General features: G+C 35.2%; 1 protein-coding gene and 1 non-coding gene across 20 annotated transcripts in view; both read right to left on the bottom strand.

The window, feature by feature from the left end:
• The window catches only part of ROBO2 (roundabout guidance receptor 2), a 1378235-nt gene that overhangs the window by 563172 nt on the left and 798458 nt on the right, over positions 1-16605 (bottom strand). The window lies entirely within an intron of this gene.
• On the bottom strand, positions 5551-5661 carry LOC129471814 (U6 spliceosomal RNA). Its single transcript, XR_008653761.1, has one exon. It is a non-coding gene; the product is annotated as a U6 spliceosomal RNA (small nuclear RNA).

A 16605-nucleotide genomic window follows, 5' to 3' on the forward strand; every position in this document is an offset into this window, starting at 1 on the left:
TGCTTATTATACACTGGGGAAGAAAGCCACGTTGGCAAGCACCTAGAAGACACACATAGATATCATTTAATGTGCTGCCAACGTGTTGTCAGACTAACACAAAAAGAGACCTGTAAACTATGTACAAATATTATCTGCATTTAATAGATGAGGCAAAAGCTTAGGAAATGATGTTAGCTGCCCAGAAATGTAGATGAGGCAAGCAGTAGAGGCAGGATTTTGAACTCAGGTGTGTTTGACTGAAGAGCTCAAGTACAAATCCGTATGTTAAAATGAAATACACTGCATAGAGGTATATAAGAAATGCACTATAGGCAGGAAGAAAAAAAAGTAAGAGTTAACCCTAAATTAAGCATAATAAGAGATCTCTTCCTCCCAAAAAAATTACATTTAGATTCAGCTGTAAAGAATGAAAAATGACAACTAAAAGAAAAAGCATCATGCCAAGAGATACCATCAGCAAAAGGACAAGGAAATGAGAGTCACGTGCATGGTACATTTCCTAATCCGGAAGGAAGCTGATACGGCAGGAAAAGGTTTAAGGCAGTCTTGGAGCCTGAGACAAGGCTTTGTACCATGTTCCGGAGTGTGACTATTCTTTTACCCGGCTCACAGATTTTTAAGGGGGCAGTGACATGACTATCAGTACAATTCAAAGATACTTTTAGTCTGTATTATCAATAAGGGATAGCAATGGAGACACGAAGACAGTTGCGATTTACTTAAATAGTTCAAGAGAAAAATAAAAAGAACCTGACCTTGGGAAATGATGGTTTAGGTAGAAAAGAAGAAGGAAAAATACAGCACATCGAAACGCTTGACAGAATTTGGTATATCACCATACACAGTACAAAGAAAGAGAGATCGTACCAGTGACTTCCCTGTGAATGCAATAAAAGTGGGGCCATAAGCAGCATAAGAAATCGGAAGAGAGACCGGGCACCATGGCTCACACCTGTAATCCCAGCATTTTGGGAGGCCGAGGCGGGTGGATCACCTGAGGTTAGGAGTTCGAGACCAGCCTGCCCAACATGGCGAAACCTCGTATCTACTAAAAATGTAAAACCTTAGCCAGGCATGGTGGTAGACGCCTATAATCCCAGCTACTCGGGAGGCTGAGGCAGGAGAAAACCCGGGAAGCAGAGGTTGCAGTGAGCCAAGATCGTGCCACTGCACTCCAGCCTGAGTGACAAGAGTAAAACTCCATCTCAAAAAAAAAAAAAAGAAAAAGAAAAGAAATAGGAAGAGAAGGATCTGTTGATATTTTACAATCAAAGTTTTGCATAATGTGTTATTTTAAATATTTTCATTTATATGGTGTCAATTACCATTATTCATGAAAATATTCTACCAGCTGCTCCAAGTAAATAAAAAGGAGATGCTGAATCAACATATATGGGGACATAATGATTATACAGATAAGCACTTCTTAAAAGTTTGCTCTTATATAAGACTTTCCAACCAATCACCTAATATGAGCACATTTCTCTTCAACAGATAGCAGTAATATTTACTTGTCAATGTTACCTCAGTTCACTCTCAATATTAATTGAAAATACATATTTTAATGTATTAAAAGGAATTTAATTTAGTCTTAAATGAACTTTATTTTTCTGAAGAGGATTAACTCTTAAAAGTTGCTGACTATTTTTTTAATCACATGAGACCAAAAAAGAATGTATACATTACAAGTGTTAGAAATCTAAAGCAAATTACGGTTCACAGGTCAGAACTTTTAAAAAAAACTAAAGAGATCCAAAGCATCTAGATAGGTAATTACAGTACACATCACAATAATAAAGGTTATAGATCATGAGTACTGGGTCTTAAAGCAATGAGGAATTTACAGAATACAAAAGTAACAACGAATTTTTAAATTCATAATCAAGAAAGACCCCAAAGTGTTTAAATATGAGTGGCTGAATAGAAGTAGCTTGCAAATCAGAAACATATTCTCAATGTAAAGGTCTGGATACATAGCCGTAGACTCTGATCTTAAAATACATCAAGAGTTTTATGTCACTTTTCATGTAACAGGCATATAGTAGGTTACAATCATCTGTTTAGATAGCCTCTTTGTTCTCCATGAATCTCCCTATTAACAGTGACCTACATTCTCCCTACTGCAAAAACTGTTCTACTATTAAAAGTAAGCAAGTAAATCATCCATACTACTAGGGTGCTATTTACTATATCAACTTGTGCCCTAACTTATTAGGCAGTAGGCCTGGAAAAGGGCTGAATAAGACCTGAAATATGCTAATACTTATTAAATAAAATATAAAATAATTGATTTATAAAAGAAAAAGTGAAAAAATAGCCATTTAGCAATAAAATTAAAATCCAGTATGTCCAATGAGCACAAGAAGAATTTTACTCATTTATCATTACAATATATGTAAACTATGTTACATAAAGATTATAGTACTGTCATATCAAGACACTCTTCTAGTAATTTTACTCCTGCTTTAATAAAAACACCAAAGAACATCTACAATCTAAATATAAAAAGTAAAACTACGAAATGATTACAAGAAATTATAGAGGCAAGTTTTTATGATTTTGAGTTAGGTGATGGCTTCTTGGATATGATACCAAAAGCACAAACAACAAAAGAAAAAAGAGATAAACTGGATGTTATAAAATTTTTAAGTACTTGTGCTTGAAAGAATACTACCCACAGAATCAGAAAAAAAATCTGTGAATCATATACCTAATAATGGATTTATATCTAGAATATATAAAGAACTCATAACTCAAAAATATAAATAATCAAATGTTAAAATAGGCAAAGGATTAGAATAAGTAGTTAGACAAATTTGACAAAGAAGTTAGACAAAGCGATAACCACATAAAGAGATACTCAACATAATTAGCTATTAGAAAAATGCAAATCAAAACTACAATGAAATACACTTCACACCCACTAGGATGTATATAATCAAAGCAATGTAAAATAACAAGTATTGTCAAGGGTTGGAAAAACTGAAAGCCTCATCCATTGCTAGTGTGAATTAAATCGTACAGTCACTTTGGAAAACAATCTGGAAGTTCCTCAAAATGTCAAACATGTAGACCCAGCAATTTCACTCCTAGATATATATCACCCCAAAATGAAATCATACATACACACAAAACTTACTCATGAATATTCATAGCAGTATAATTCACAATAGTCAAAAAAGTAGAAACAACCCAAATGTCTACCAACTGAATCGATAACAAAGAAAGAATCAACAACATAAATATCCATGATGAATGGATAAATAAAATGTGCCATATCCATATAATGGAATATTATTCAGCCTTAAAAATGAAGTATTAATAATACATGCTACAACATAGATGAACTTTGAAAATGTAAGTGAAAGAAGCTAGTTGCAATGGACCATATATTGTGCGATTCCATTTATATGACATGTCCAGAGAAGGAAAATCCATAGACATAGAATGTAGATTAATGCTTGCCTAGGGCTGCGGTATGGAAGTGGGGAATGAAGGGGGTCTGGGCAAGTGCTGCCAACGGGGATGGGATTTCTTTAGGGATGATGAAAATATTCTAAAATTAATTATAGTGATGGTTGCATTACTCTGTGAATGTAATAAAGATTATTACATTGTACACTTTGGGTGAATTTTGTGGAATATGAATTATATCTCAAGCAATTTTTAAAAAACTGATAAAAGAGCACTGTGAACAAGTTTAATAAAAGGTGTGTAACAATTTGTGCTCACTTCTAACAACAGTTAACGTTATTTTCTTCATTTATAATTTTAGGTTCTAATGAAATCATCAGGCCTGCAATAGATAATTAGGACATAAAGTGAACTTTAAAGGTCTCACCAGCTAGATAGATAGAGAAAAAGAAAGATAGATTAGATAGACATAGATATACAAAAATACAGCTTTACAATCTAAGTTTTATGGTGTTATTAAAAATATGGGGATTAATTCTGAGCTTTCTTAAATTCAGACATTACATAACAATAGCAGTGGTCTTTAAGATGGACCGAATGGATAAGTCCTTGGATTCCTTAAAACTGTGTGTGGAAATGAATATTATTGTGTAAAGGGGAGGCGGTAGTGGTGGTGTGGGGTGGGGGGTGTAGCTTTCATCATATTCCCAAAGATGTTAGGCCTTTAAGATTATCAAGGAGCACTAAACTACTGGGTATTCTGTGTTATTGGCTAAAACAACTCCATTATTTGGTCAAAAAATAAAGCTGAGTTGTCAGCAAAACTCAATGGGGACTGAGAACAGAATAGTAAGGGGGAGTGGGGGTTGTTCATCACATGAAGTGCCATGAAACAGCTCAACCTCAACATTTTGGATATCTAAAGCGTGAGCCCCTCAACTAGCAACAAAAGCATGATCGAAAGGTGTATTAGAAATAGAGGCTCTTAGGCCCAAACCCACATATCTGAAATCTGAATCTGCGTTTTAACAAGATTCCCCTCTCTTCACCAGGTATTTGCATGCACAATACCGTCTGATAAGCACTGCTCACACCAGTTTTTCTATGGCTCTGAGCTAACAATGTTTTTAAAAGAAGAGGAGGAGGAGAGGGAAGAGAAGGGGGATGAGGAGGAAGAAGTGGTAACAAAGAAAACTTACACAGCCTGTGAAGCTTGAAATATTTACTAAGGTTTGCCCACCCTGCTCAAGAGTCCCTGATTATCATTTTCCATTACAAAGTTCATTTTTAATTTAAATTTATTTTATAAATAAATTTATAAATATCTCTTCTACAGATTTCAAATGAAAATTAGTTTGACAGCAATGTTATTATCGCCCATATAATGAGAATTTATTCAAAGACTCCTATTTGAACAGATATGTGAAGTGATGTATGAAAATAACTATCTACAATTCTAATTTTGTTTGTGGCTGATATCATGTCTGACATCTTTTTATATCTCAATTATTAATTGGGCAGTCAAGTTTTAATTAAAATAATATGTATTATTAAAATATACATAAATTTATATATATTATATATTATTATATTAGTATAATATATTATATATAAATTTTTATATATATTATATATAAATTTTTATATAATATATCATATATAAATTTTTATATAATATATTATTATATATTAATAAAATATATATTTAATTAAAATAATATATATTAATAATATATAAACATATATACACATTCCTTCTCTCTTTTATAATGATAAAGATAACAAAAATTGGTCAGAGGGTCCTAAAGATGAACATCCAAATGTTTATTTTTACTGTCCAAGAAAGTAAGTTGTGAAATTGTCATGTAAATTGTCCATGATTGAATAGATAAGAGAAGCAGAATGAGAACTCATGACCTTTAATCCAAAATGCGCCAGGCTTCTTTAGAAATGAATGGAGGACCAAGTAAAGAATGCACATGGCATCTAGGCTAATTCCAAAGCCCTCTTCTAAGGTTGATTTCAATAAAATGTATCACATGAATGTCACTAGTCATAATTTCAGCAGAAAACATTTTCCTCGTTTTTCAAAGCCTGATTCTCAGACTGCCTGCATTAGAATCACGTGGGATTTTTTTTTTCTAATGCTTCATGAATTTGCATGTCATCCTGGCCCAGGGATCATGCTAATCTTCTCTGTATTGCTCCAATTTTGGTATATATATGTGCTGCCAAAGTGAGCACTAAGATATTTCTTTAAAATACAGATTCTTTTTATTTATTTTATTTTATTTTATTTTTTTTTTTGAGACAGAGACTCACTCTGTCGCTCAAGCTGGAGGGCAGTGGCACGATCTTGGCTCACTGCAACCTCCATCTCCCAGGTTGAAGCGATTCTCGTGCCTCAGACTCCTGGGTAGCTGGGACCACAGGCACGCACCACCACACCTGGCTAATTTTTTTGTATTATTAGTAGAGACGGATTTTAGTCATATTGGCCAGGATGGTCTCGAACCCCTGGCCTCAAATGAGCCTCCTGCTTTGGCTTCCAGAAGTGCTGGGATTACAGGCATGAGCCACCTTACCTGGCCACCAGATTCTTAGTCTCCATAATGAGCAAGGTGCAGCAGAAATTATCAGTGAAAGGTTCCAAGAAGCTGCATTTTTTCCATGCTTACCAGAAGATCACACACTTAGACCTGGCTAGATGTAGCATTCCACAGCATTATCAAGTTCGTCAGCCAGATGCAGATGCATCTGTGGAAAATGTTCTAAGCACCTTAATTTGCATAATGGATTATTTCTGCTTCTCAGAGACTCTCAATGATTTTGTAATGATTTTTGATAAAATATTTGATATTTTACAAAATTGAGTGGTATATTAGCACTTCGAATTTTTGAAGGTGATGTATAAATTATAATTCATGAATATAGTTAAGTTTAGTTTTCTTTAGTCAGTAACCACTCATTCGCAGTGAGTGCCAGAGAACATTTGTTTTCAGGAAGAGATTTCAATCACGTGTATAATAAAAGATGAAAATGCACCTAGAATACCTGTTGGTTTCATTTCATGTGTTACAGAGTAAATGTTTCTGCCTCATTGAGTTTGAGTATAGTATTTCCTTGAACCAAGTTTTATTTTTCTTTTACAAACTGGAGAGCCCTATCAACTATTAGTCCCTCCACAAGTCAAGCAATGAATTTCAAACTGTTCCAATTTTTTCTGAGGGCGGAAGAAATTCTCGGCAAATTAGGGATACAGTGTGAAATATACTTCCTCCAGCAAAATTTCTGTGCTGTGCTCATTTTTCTCTCTTAAAAATGTATAGGCCGAGGCGGGCGGATCACGAGGTCAGGAGATCGAGATCATCCTGGCTAACTCGGTGAAACCCCGTCTCTACTAAAAATACAAAAAATTAGCTGGGTATGGTGGCAGCGCCTGTAGTCCCAGCTACTCGGGAGGCTGAGGCAGAATGGGGTGAACTCGGGAGGCGGAGTTTGCAGTGAGCCGAGATCGCGCCACTGCACTCCAGCCTGGGCCACAGAGCGAGACCCCATCTCAAAAAAAAAAAAAAAAGTATGTAACAGTATGTTCTAGCCATAACTATGCCTGTTTTAACAAAATATTGATCCCCAAAATGATAGAAATAGAATTAACCTAGGAAGATTCTCCAGGATTACTTCAATTCTGAATGTGATCAGAGCCACCTGCTGATATGAGAGATACAGTAGCACTACACGAGAAGGTGAAGGTTGCCTGACACAGCACAACAGGAAGGAGGCAGTGTGGTACAAATAAAGAACACAGGTTATTGATCAGTTAACATTCACGCCTCATTTGTAACAGGTAGATCAGGACATCAATGCTATAAACAGTGGTTTAGGCCAGGCGCTGTGGCTTACGCCTGTAATCCTAGCACTTTGGGAGGCCGAGGAGGGGGGATCGCAAGGTTAGGAGATCGAGACCATCCTGGCTAACACGGTGAAACCTCGTCTCTACTAAAAATACAAAAAAAAATATCCGGGCGTGGTGGCGGGTGCCTGTAGTCCCAGCTACTCGGGAGGCTGAGGCAGGAGAATCGCTTGAATCCGGGAGGCGGAGCTTGCAGTGAGCCGAGATCGCGCCCCTACACTCCAGCCTGGGGGAGGGAGCAAGACTCCGTCTCAAAAAAAAAAAAAAAAAAAAGGGTGGTTTAGAAGATTAAAAGAAATCATATATATGGATCACCAGGATGGGTAGTAAGTATTCTATGTAATATTTTTTCTCCTCCTGCAAACCATGACAAATACTCCAACTCCAAAATTTATTTCCAAAATTTAGCCCATAAAACTCTATAATCCCATTGACAATAGTTTATCTTTGCTGAGGATGATTCTGACATTAATGTTTTATTGCTTGATACATTTTAGCTGGACCAGGCTGATAGCTTTACAGTAGATTTCCAAAGAATTAGTTGTTACTATTTATCGTTAGTCAAAAATATATCCAATTCAAAATTTCCTTCACTGAAAGAAACATATCTCATTGCCACTGCAAATGCTATCTACATTGATTAGTGAGCTAAGGTAATTTGCAATGAAATGGAATTAATGAATCATTCCATCAATCCATCAAGTCTGTCCATAACAACTTTTTCATCCTTGAATTCTTCATGATGATTAAATTCCAGCTTACTTTGCTTATGAGGGAGGAGGGAATAGAAAATTATTATGAGATAACTTTTTTTTTCTAGCGGTCCAATGATGTGGTAGGATATGGTGAGAAGGTCAATATTTGGAAAACACGAAGGCCATTTTATCCATTTGAACTTTACTAAAACTCTCTCAGGGGGTTTCCTAATTTGCCATTGGCCTAAATAAATTTATAAGATTACTATTCCTTCTGGAAGCACAGCAGTGCCATGTTAATAAGTCTAAATTTGAAACGAAATCAAAATTGAGACCTAGAAACACTACCTATTTTTTAGAAAATTTCAAAATAACTTTTCAGTGTCCTAAAACTAAAGGGCTGGTAGTGTGAAAGGGAACTGATAAGGATAAAAGAGGTTTGTCAAACTCAACAGGCAGCCTCGGTTCTGAAAGTTTCCAGTTGTACAAAACAGCACCCTGCAATATCTCTGTGACCTCGCTTTCCAGATCCAGAAAACAGAAGATTAAGCTATCAGAGGTCATTTTACAAGCCCTTATTTCATAGATGAGGAGGAAAAATGGAGTACTAAAGAACTGCAGTTTCTTTCTCACAACCAAAACTAGAAGGATACACTTGTCTTAGCTGTGGGTCCAAGCTCTGTTTTCAGGATGACGTTTTCTTCTCTATCACCTCTTCTTCTTACCCAAATTTTAGAAGTCTAAAATATTATTAGAAAATCCCAAGCACTAGATTTCAGTTGTTTTTTGTTTGGCTTTTTATCTGGACGAATATATGGTTAGTTATATCACCTTAAGCAATTACCTAAACTGGTTTTCTGTACTATTTATTCATCCCAAAATTGGTGAGTGGAAGAGTAAATTGCTACAGTCTCATTGTTCTGTAGCTCGATCACACTCTTTATGGCTGTCACATTAATGATATCTTAACAGACATACCTAAAAGAAAGCATAATGAGTAGCAGTTTAAATTTATGAACACACGGCACATATTTTTAAAAATACACACTTTAGATTATTGTTCATACTTTTGATAAATGTATAGATTACAAAAGTTGGCCTTTGTAGGTCTTGTATCTGCTGTCAAAAGCAATGGATATCACATGAATTCTTAGAAAATCCTCCAAAAGTTAACAATGATTTAAAAGACTGAAAACATAGCTTAGAAATTTATTCCTAAATTTCTATAAAATTTATCCACGTTGTCAGTAAATGCATCACTCTACAAATAATTTTAACCAAAGACTAACTGGCTATATTGGATATGTATCTTAAAAATAAATATGTCCACACACTGGGGTCTGTCGGGGGCAGTGTGTGGAGTGATAGCATCAGAATAAATAGCTAATGCTTACGGGGTTAATACCTAAGTGATGGATTGACAGGTGCAGCAAATCACCATGGCACACATTTACCTATGTAACAAACCTGTACATTCTGCATATGTATCCCAGAACTTAAAATAAAATGTAACAAATAAATAGATATTCATTAATTATGTAAAATAAAACCTTCAGCATTCAGCAAAGATCTTTAAAATTTCCTTCCTTAATTAGGGTGAATGAGTTGATCTTTCAGGTGAAGGTAAGTAATACAGATTCATAAAACTTTCAAACTGAATTTCACAATTGTATTTCAGGTCTTTACTTATCTACCATTAACAGAAATTGCCAAAAATATGAAAATTAGGACACTTTTCCCCTGTTTTTTTCCTCCACTACCGCATGTTATTCAGTGCCTTTATCAGCTAAGTCTTAATCACATTTTTAAAATGCTATTCAATTTTCTGGCTGCCCACACCAAAATTGAGCCACTGACTGAGCAAGTGGGCCCCAGTGACAGGTAGAGCCACAGCACCCGCGGGGAGCGCAGGCTTGGTTTGTGTCTAAGTTAGAGTCAGAAGCTGAAGGCTATCAAACCAAAGGTGGACAAATAAGAATACATATATGAATATACAAATAGAAATATATATACTTATTTATGTGTGTGTATATATATGTGTGCATCTACGTATGTGTGTGTGTGTATATACAACATTCCTATGAATCCATGAATACATACATATATGTATATATACATGTATACACATACACACATATGTATATGTACACACAGATATATGTATATATGTGTGTATATATATATACACACACACACGCACACACACACGTATATATAATATCGAAGATAAATTTTGAAACTCCTAATCTGAAGGTTTCTAGAAAACTGTTAGCGGTGATTTTCCTCTTGAGAAATAACAAATTACTCTTCTACTTTATAAATTCATTTCCAACAATTCAATGAGGAGCCAATGTATTAACCTGGATATTCATCCACTACTATTTCAAATCAATTTGCTACATCTTACATGGTTGAAGGTATTCTTTAAAGTGTGATTTACTGCCCAATCAGAGGTTTTCATGGCTTATGCAGATTTACCTTACAACGACAAAAACAATCCCTATTCCAGGAAGACAGCTTTAAAATCTGGCTTCTTATTATCACATTTATAATATTCTGATGTGGTTTGAAATTACATTTGGCTTTACAAAAGGTGATGCAATGAAACAATCTCAAAAATCATTAAATTGTCTAATAATGTTTAATTTTCTAAGAACCATTGGCATTTATTTAATGAAGACTATGAGTCTGTCTCCAGAAAAGGGGATTCTACTTAAATAAACTCTGAATGGAGTGATATCATTTTGACCTTCTATTATATTTCCTTCTATTTCTATATTCCGAAAATTCTGCAGCAGTAGCATTAATCTTAGTAACTGAAGATGCCAAAAGACCCAGTGTCAATGTCTAAAAAACACCATTCACACCAGCAATGACATTTTACGCATGCAAGTGCTAAGCTTTGTTAAATACTTAGTCAATACATTTGTCAGGAACTCTTGATAAATTTTCCTGTACCCCAAAATATTTCATAATAAAGTTAAATTGAGATTCAATGATCCTACTTGAAATTTCAGACAAACTTCTTTTGCTATATAAGTATATAAAGGATTTTTAAAAGACAGATGGAAAATAAGATTACAATCCAATAGTTTCTTAAAGGAATAATGGCTAAATCACGACCAAAAAAATTATAGCTTTCAAGCGCCAAATGCGTTAGTTGCATCATGTCCAAGGGATGCACATAATGACTGATTTTAGGCTTGTTCATTTCTAATCAACATTCATCTACTACAGAACTTGGCCTAAGATGCAAATCTCATTGCATTACTCCATTATTTGTAAAAATGTGATTCATAAATCATGGATTGGTTTATGTGGAATAGAGGTAAGGGATGGTACCCCAGGCAATGGATGCAAAATTTTGTGCAGATACGTGCATGTTCCTTTTTAAGAAATGATAAAGTATGTTTTTGGTAGTTAATATAAATCATCTGTCAGTAAGAGGACTGACTTGAAATTTCTCTTGTTCAAATGCTGAAAAGAAGTGTGAACTCAGGCAAATGTCTTACCTTCTCTGCATCTTGTTTCCCTATCTATAAAACATAGCCGTATCAGTCGAATAACATTGCTGAGAAGATTGAATGAGATTTTTCCATGTGCTGAGTACACAGCGAGCACTCAATAAATGTTCCCTACTAGTATAAGCATTATTATAATGTATAACTCTTTTATTAGTATCACCTCTGTCTCTAAACTCAAAGGAATCTGTAACCCCCTTAAAAACAATGAACCACAATCTATAAGATATGGCCTTTTTAAAGCAAATGTTGATGCCTAATAACTCTGTGTCCCTCTAAACTATTTTACTGAAATATATACCAACACTGTTTATTTTTCATTATAAAAATCTTGGAATGACTCCATGATTAATGCATAGGAAGCATCTATTAATTTTTTGGTTGCTTTTCCATTATAAGTTTAGAGAGAACTAAGGGATATTAAATAAACTTTATTGAGGGTACAACATGACTTAAATGACATGACAGGAATGGGAATATTATCAGAATATTATCTGAAACGGACTTTTACCAGTAGTTTCAAGAGATGGTCAAAACAAAATCATTCTCGTCCTTTAAAAGCAGTAACTTTTCCTAGAAATTTCTAAATGACACCTTTATGAAATTGTGTATCTTTAAATAAAAGGCCCAAGTCAAAAGTGAGTAGAGTGATCCCAAAGATGAAAAGAAAGGTTTCCTCTTGGATGCTGGAAATGGCCATAACCGAGTTGGCTTAATACTGTACAATGGCTTTTAGAAATCTTTCCTAAAGTTTGTATCTTGGAAACAAAGGAGGCTTATAAAGGTATCCAAATACAACTCGGGCTTATGGCTCTGTCTTTGTACCATACTGAGAATGAATGGATTTTCACAGTTGACCAAACTGAACAGAAGTGACAGCATCATATTTCTTCAGGGGTATTTGCAGGATATACATCTAAATTGTTAAGTCTTTACTCCACCAAAAACACCTTAGATAAGATTTGTGACATAAAATAGCTTGAAAAAGAGGCTATGTTTTGTCAGTTGCAAATAGCTCTAAAATTTGGAATAAGCTCTGTTTACAAAATTATAGAATCTTATAGAAAATTTTGGAGTTTGTATTTTGCCTTCACTTTATGCAATGCACTAAAATAATAAATAAGTATAAATTTACGTCTTTAATAAAAATATTTTCTCCAGTTTTATTTGGCCAATCGTAACAATTTTGATGTGACAACTGTAGTAAGGCTATGCAAAGTGGTTACATTTAGATTGCAAACTTGAGTTACTTTAGTAGATAAAGAATATAAGTTACTTTAATGATCAGGATACTTTTCATTTGGGGATCTACTTTCTCTTCATTTGTGTCTATTTATGATATCTACAGATGCCTTTTTAGTGACCGATTTAATAAAACTTTAAATTTCCTTTCAGGAGATGTCTTCTGTTTCAGAGCAAAATGACCAGCAGATAACATCACTGCTGCAACACAAATACTGAGTGTAGTTTTCAGTTAAAAGATTCTGTGTGCACAGAGAAAAAAAGAGCTTATTTTTCTGCTGAATGGAGAAGAGCAGCAAATGTGAGTGCTATAAACGTTTTCAAATGATCTTTTTCTGCTTGAATTATGTTTCACTAAAATATATGAGTCTCAATTCCTTGAGTCTCTCAAAAAACATCTGCAGCTTCTAGAAAAGTTATGGAATAATGTTGTTTTCCACTCAGCCCATTTACTTTGAAGCCTCATCAGAGGAGGGATCAAATGAAACTGATCATCCCCAGGTTTCCCCAGGTTATTACCATGCGGACATGGAATTAACCTCCAGCCAGCCACTCTCGAAATGCAATGCTTTCTTGTCACAAAGCACAAGAGTGGAACACAGAATTATTCTGGATTATGCTAAAAGGAAAGAAAAATGCTGACAGGCAGAGGTATAAAAATGTAAAGTGATAAGTTTTGTGAAACACAAGAACAATGATAGCTTCGAACAGGGTGGCATTTTTAAAATGTAGGAAGTTGCCTTTACCACCAAATATTCAATATATCAAACTCTGATAAGTTGGATCTTATAAACAACCAGCAACTGCAAATCTGGAAGAAAATGAAAAGTATACAAATGTTAAGAGTATAATGATGTTAGCCTAATATTCCATGTAATTTTTCCCACTTTCAAAATGAGGCAATAATAACTGAATTTTAGTGTTTTAGTGATGCGCTCACTGCTGTTGAAATTTTTTTAAAAGGAACATTATTACTGGTTACTTTTGTTATGAATTTCCATTATAAATAACAGAAAAAAATATTTGAGTTTTACGTAAACTAGTGAACTAGAAGTTTGAATTGTCTAATAATTTCTGACCCAATAGTTAACACCTCCCAAGGTATGTATGCCTTAGATGTCTACTCTTCTCTTCAATGAAGATAATTCACTCATTCCACAGAGAATTCATTCCCTCTCATGGTGTTCAGGTATTATCTCTATGACAACAATAGCCAAATGTGAGTTTAGTATCTGCAGCTAAGGAACGCTCTAGGCTTTGTTCGAGTGTCCATCTGAATGCTCAGTCATCAACTCAAGGTCCATCTATCTCAGAATGAAACCCTCACCTCTCTCCTTGTCTCATATTTCATCATCTCTCCTTCCTGACATAACTCCATCTTTCTCCAGGTCCCTAATGCTCACAATCCCGGTGGTGGGGTTTAACTCTTCCATTTCTATCATAATCACGTGGGCATATATTTCTGTAGATTCTTCCTTCTTTCTCCAGGTTTGTGTCTGGAACTAACTGCCTCTCAGTTCCACAGTCACCATCTGTCTCTCTCGACATAATTTCACACTATCATTATTTTAAATGCCTCATCGTTTCTCTCTTCCAGATATGTTCTTTCCCTTTCCTCATCACTCCATTCCTAGAAAAAAATGCACATGGATTCTGGAACAGTTAGTGATTGCTTTTCTTCAAACAAACACAAAGTAGGTTGGCCAGGCAAATCTCAAACTTTTATGGGGTTTTCTAAATTTTTATACTCCCTTGGCCAGAAGAAATCTACTTATTCATCAAATTGACTTATAAATTGGGACTTCCCTAAGTCCATCTCATGCATCCAGAATTATTTTGCCTCATGAGTCTTACGATGAAGTATAAAACTCTGAACCTCCATGCTGGGGCTCAGCGTTTATTTGGAGAGAATTTACTCAGGCTGCCATGAGGTCTTTGTGACACTGATTTACAGTCAAAGGTGCCAGAACATCACTTACTATACTAGAACTTGGCTGTGTTTCTCATTTTTTGAGTTTACTGAAAATTTGAAAAAACACACTGACTGCAGGGGGGAAAAAAGAGATGCAGAGTTCTCTGTCTCATCGAGGTAGCTTGTGCCTGACATATGTATCTAAACTGCCCATATTGAAATCAGGTCCATGGGCCAACTGCTTCAGATATGAACCCCGAAATGATGATGGAGGCATTGATATAATCTGGCTGATTTTTTTTCCATTTGGTGTGAGTACATTTAAATACTGTATACATTTTTTAAAGAATCTCCTATTAAATAGGGGCCTTAATTTAATCTCTGGACATTCCTTGTGAGATTAGCCAAAAAAAAAAAAAATGTTTTAAGTGTAGTAGCATGAATACACATTCACTCATCACAAGTACATTTGTACATACTAGAGTGTACATACAATACACTATTGTGTGTATACTATGTAGCATCTGAATCAAATGTACCAAACCCTGAAAGAAATTTTAAATATGAGTGTGTGTGTGTGTGTGTGTGTATATATATATATATGTTAATTAATATATCTGTTGGTATGTTTCACAGGAGAAATATATCAACAGTCAAAAGTTCATCAACAATCAGGAAATGGGGAGGTTATATCCCTGTTATCATTAGTTTACAACCAACTAATTTCTTTAATTATCCTCACAGGGGATAAAAAAGGTATTAAATACCCAATGATCAGTCACAGAAACACAGGCAGGGATAAGAGCATAATCTATGACTTTGCCAGGCTCAGTAAGCACCACCTTGATGTACTGATGTTTCTTAATGAACAAGACAAGCACCACCAATTAGACAACTGACAACTAGGCTGAAAACTGAAGTGTCAAAACAGGAACCAGGAGTGACCTCTGAATGCTAAATTATTTTAGATGGTACTTAATCACTATCACAATGGCAATAACAAATGTTAGCAATTTTTCTTTACTACAACAAGTGATTCTGCTTTATACTTTATACTTCGCAGGCTAATCTGTTAGCGTTTTTCCCTCTCCTTTTTACATTTTGTTGGAATATAGCTTAAAACGGTGTCTTATTATGACCAAGTTATATCAATTAGTATACAATTAGAAACATCCGCTATGCATTGTTTTTAAATATAGGGCCTATGCCGTTGGTGTGCATAGAATCTGGATTCTTACAGACCTCAGCTTCAGTCCTGGTTCCTGGAGGGCAGGTTATTTCTACTTCTGAAGTGAAGGTATGGGGAATTTTAAAGCACTGGATTCTTCAGCCAATATTAAGAGTGATTACAAAAACCACCCAAGCATTGGAGTTTGGGGAGGATGCAGGAGAATTCCAGGTCAGCCTGAATAAGGAACAGCCATATGTATCTGTGTCTATATCTCCATTTATAGCTATATAGCATCCTACATTAAGCACATTGCCTGAAGAGCTCATTGCTCATAGAATTTTCTTCAATAAACTAAGAATGTTACAATACTTAACACACTTTTGCACAAGCCACTGCCTCCCTTCAACATAACAAAAAATAGAAATTCTTCATGCTCACACACTGGCAGGCAGCCCACACTTGCCTGTATCACGATTATTTCTGAATGACTTGGCACAACCTTTAATGATATGCTTCTTGCATCACAGGATTTGATGTTCCATTTTTGCCCAGCTCATCACGTTAGTCTCCAGAAGTTGTATTTGCCTGATTGTTCTGAATACACAGGGGCATTTCTTCATGGCTATCCTTAGAGTGCACACTCTCAAGCTGCCTCAGAGGTGAGATCACCTTTGGATCTCCACTGGCTCAGTTCCTTTGGATGGCATCCAAGACAGAACTGCCTTCTGCTGAAT

The sequence above is a fragment of the Symphalangus syndactylus genome, chromosome 21 (assembly GCF_028878055.3).
Source record: "Symphalangus syndactylus isolate Jambi chromosome 21, NHGRI_mSymSyn1-v2.1_pri, whole genome shotgun sequence".
Classification (NCBI taxonomy): domain Eukaryota; kingdom Metazoa; phylum Chordata; class Mammalia; order Primates; family Hylobatidae; genus Symphalangus; species Symphalangus syndactylus.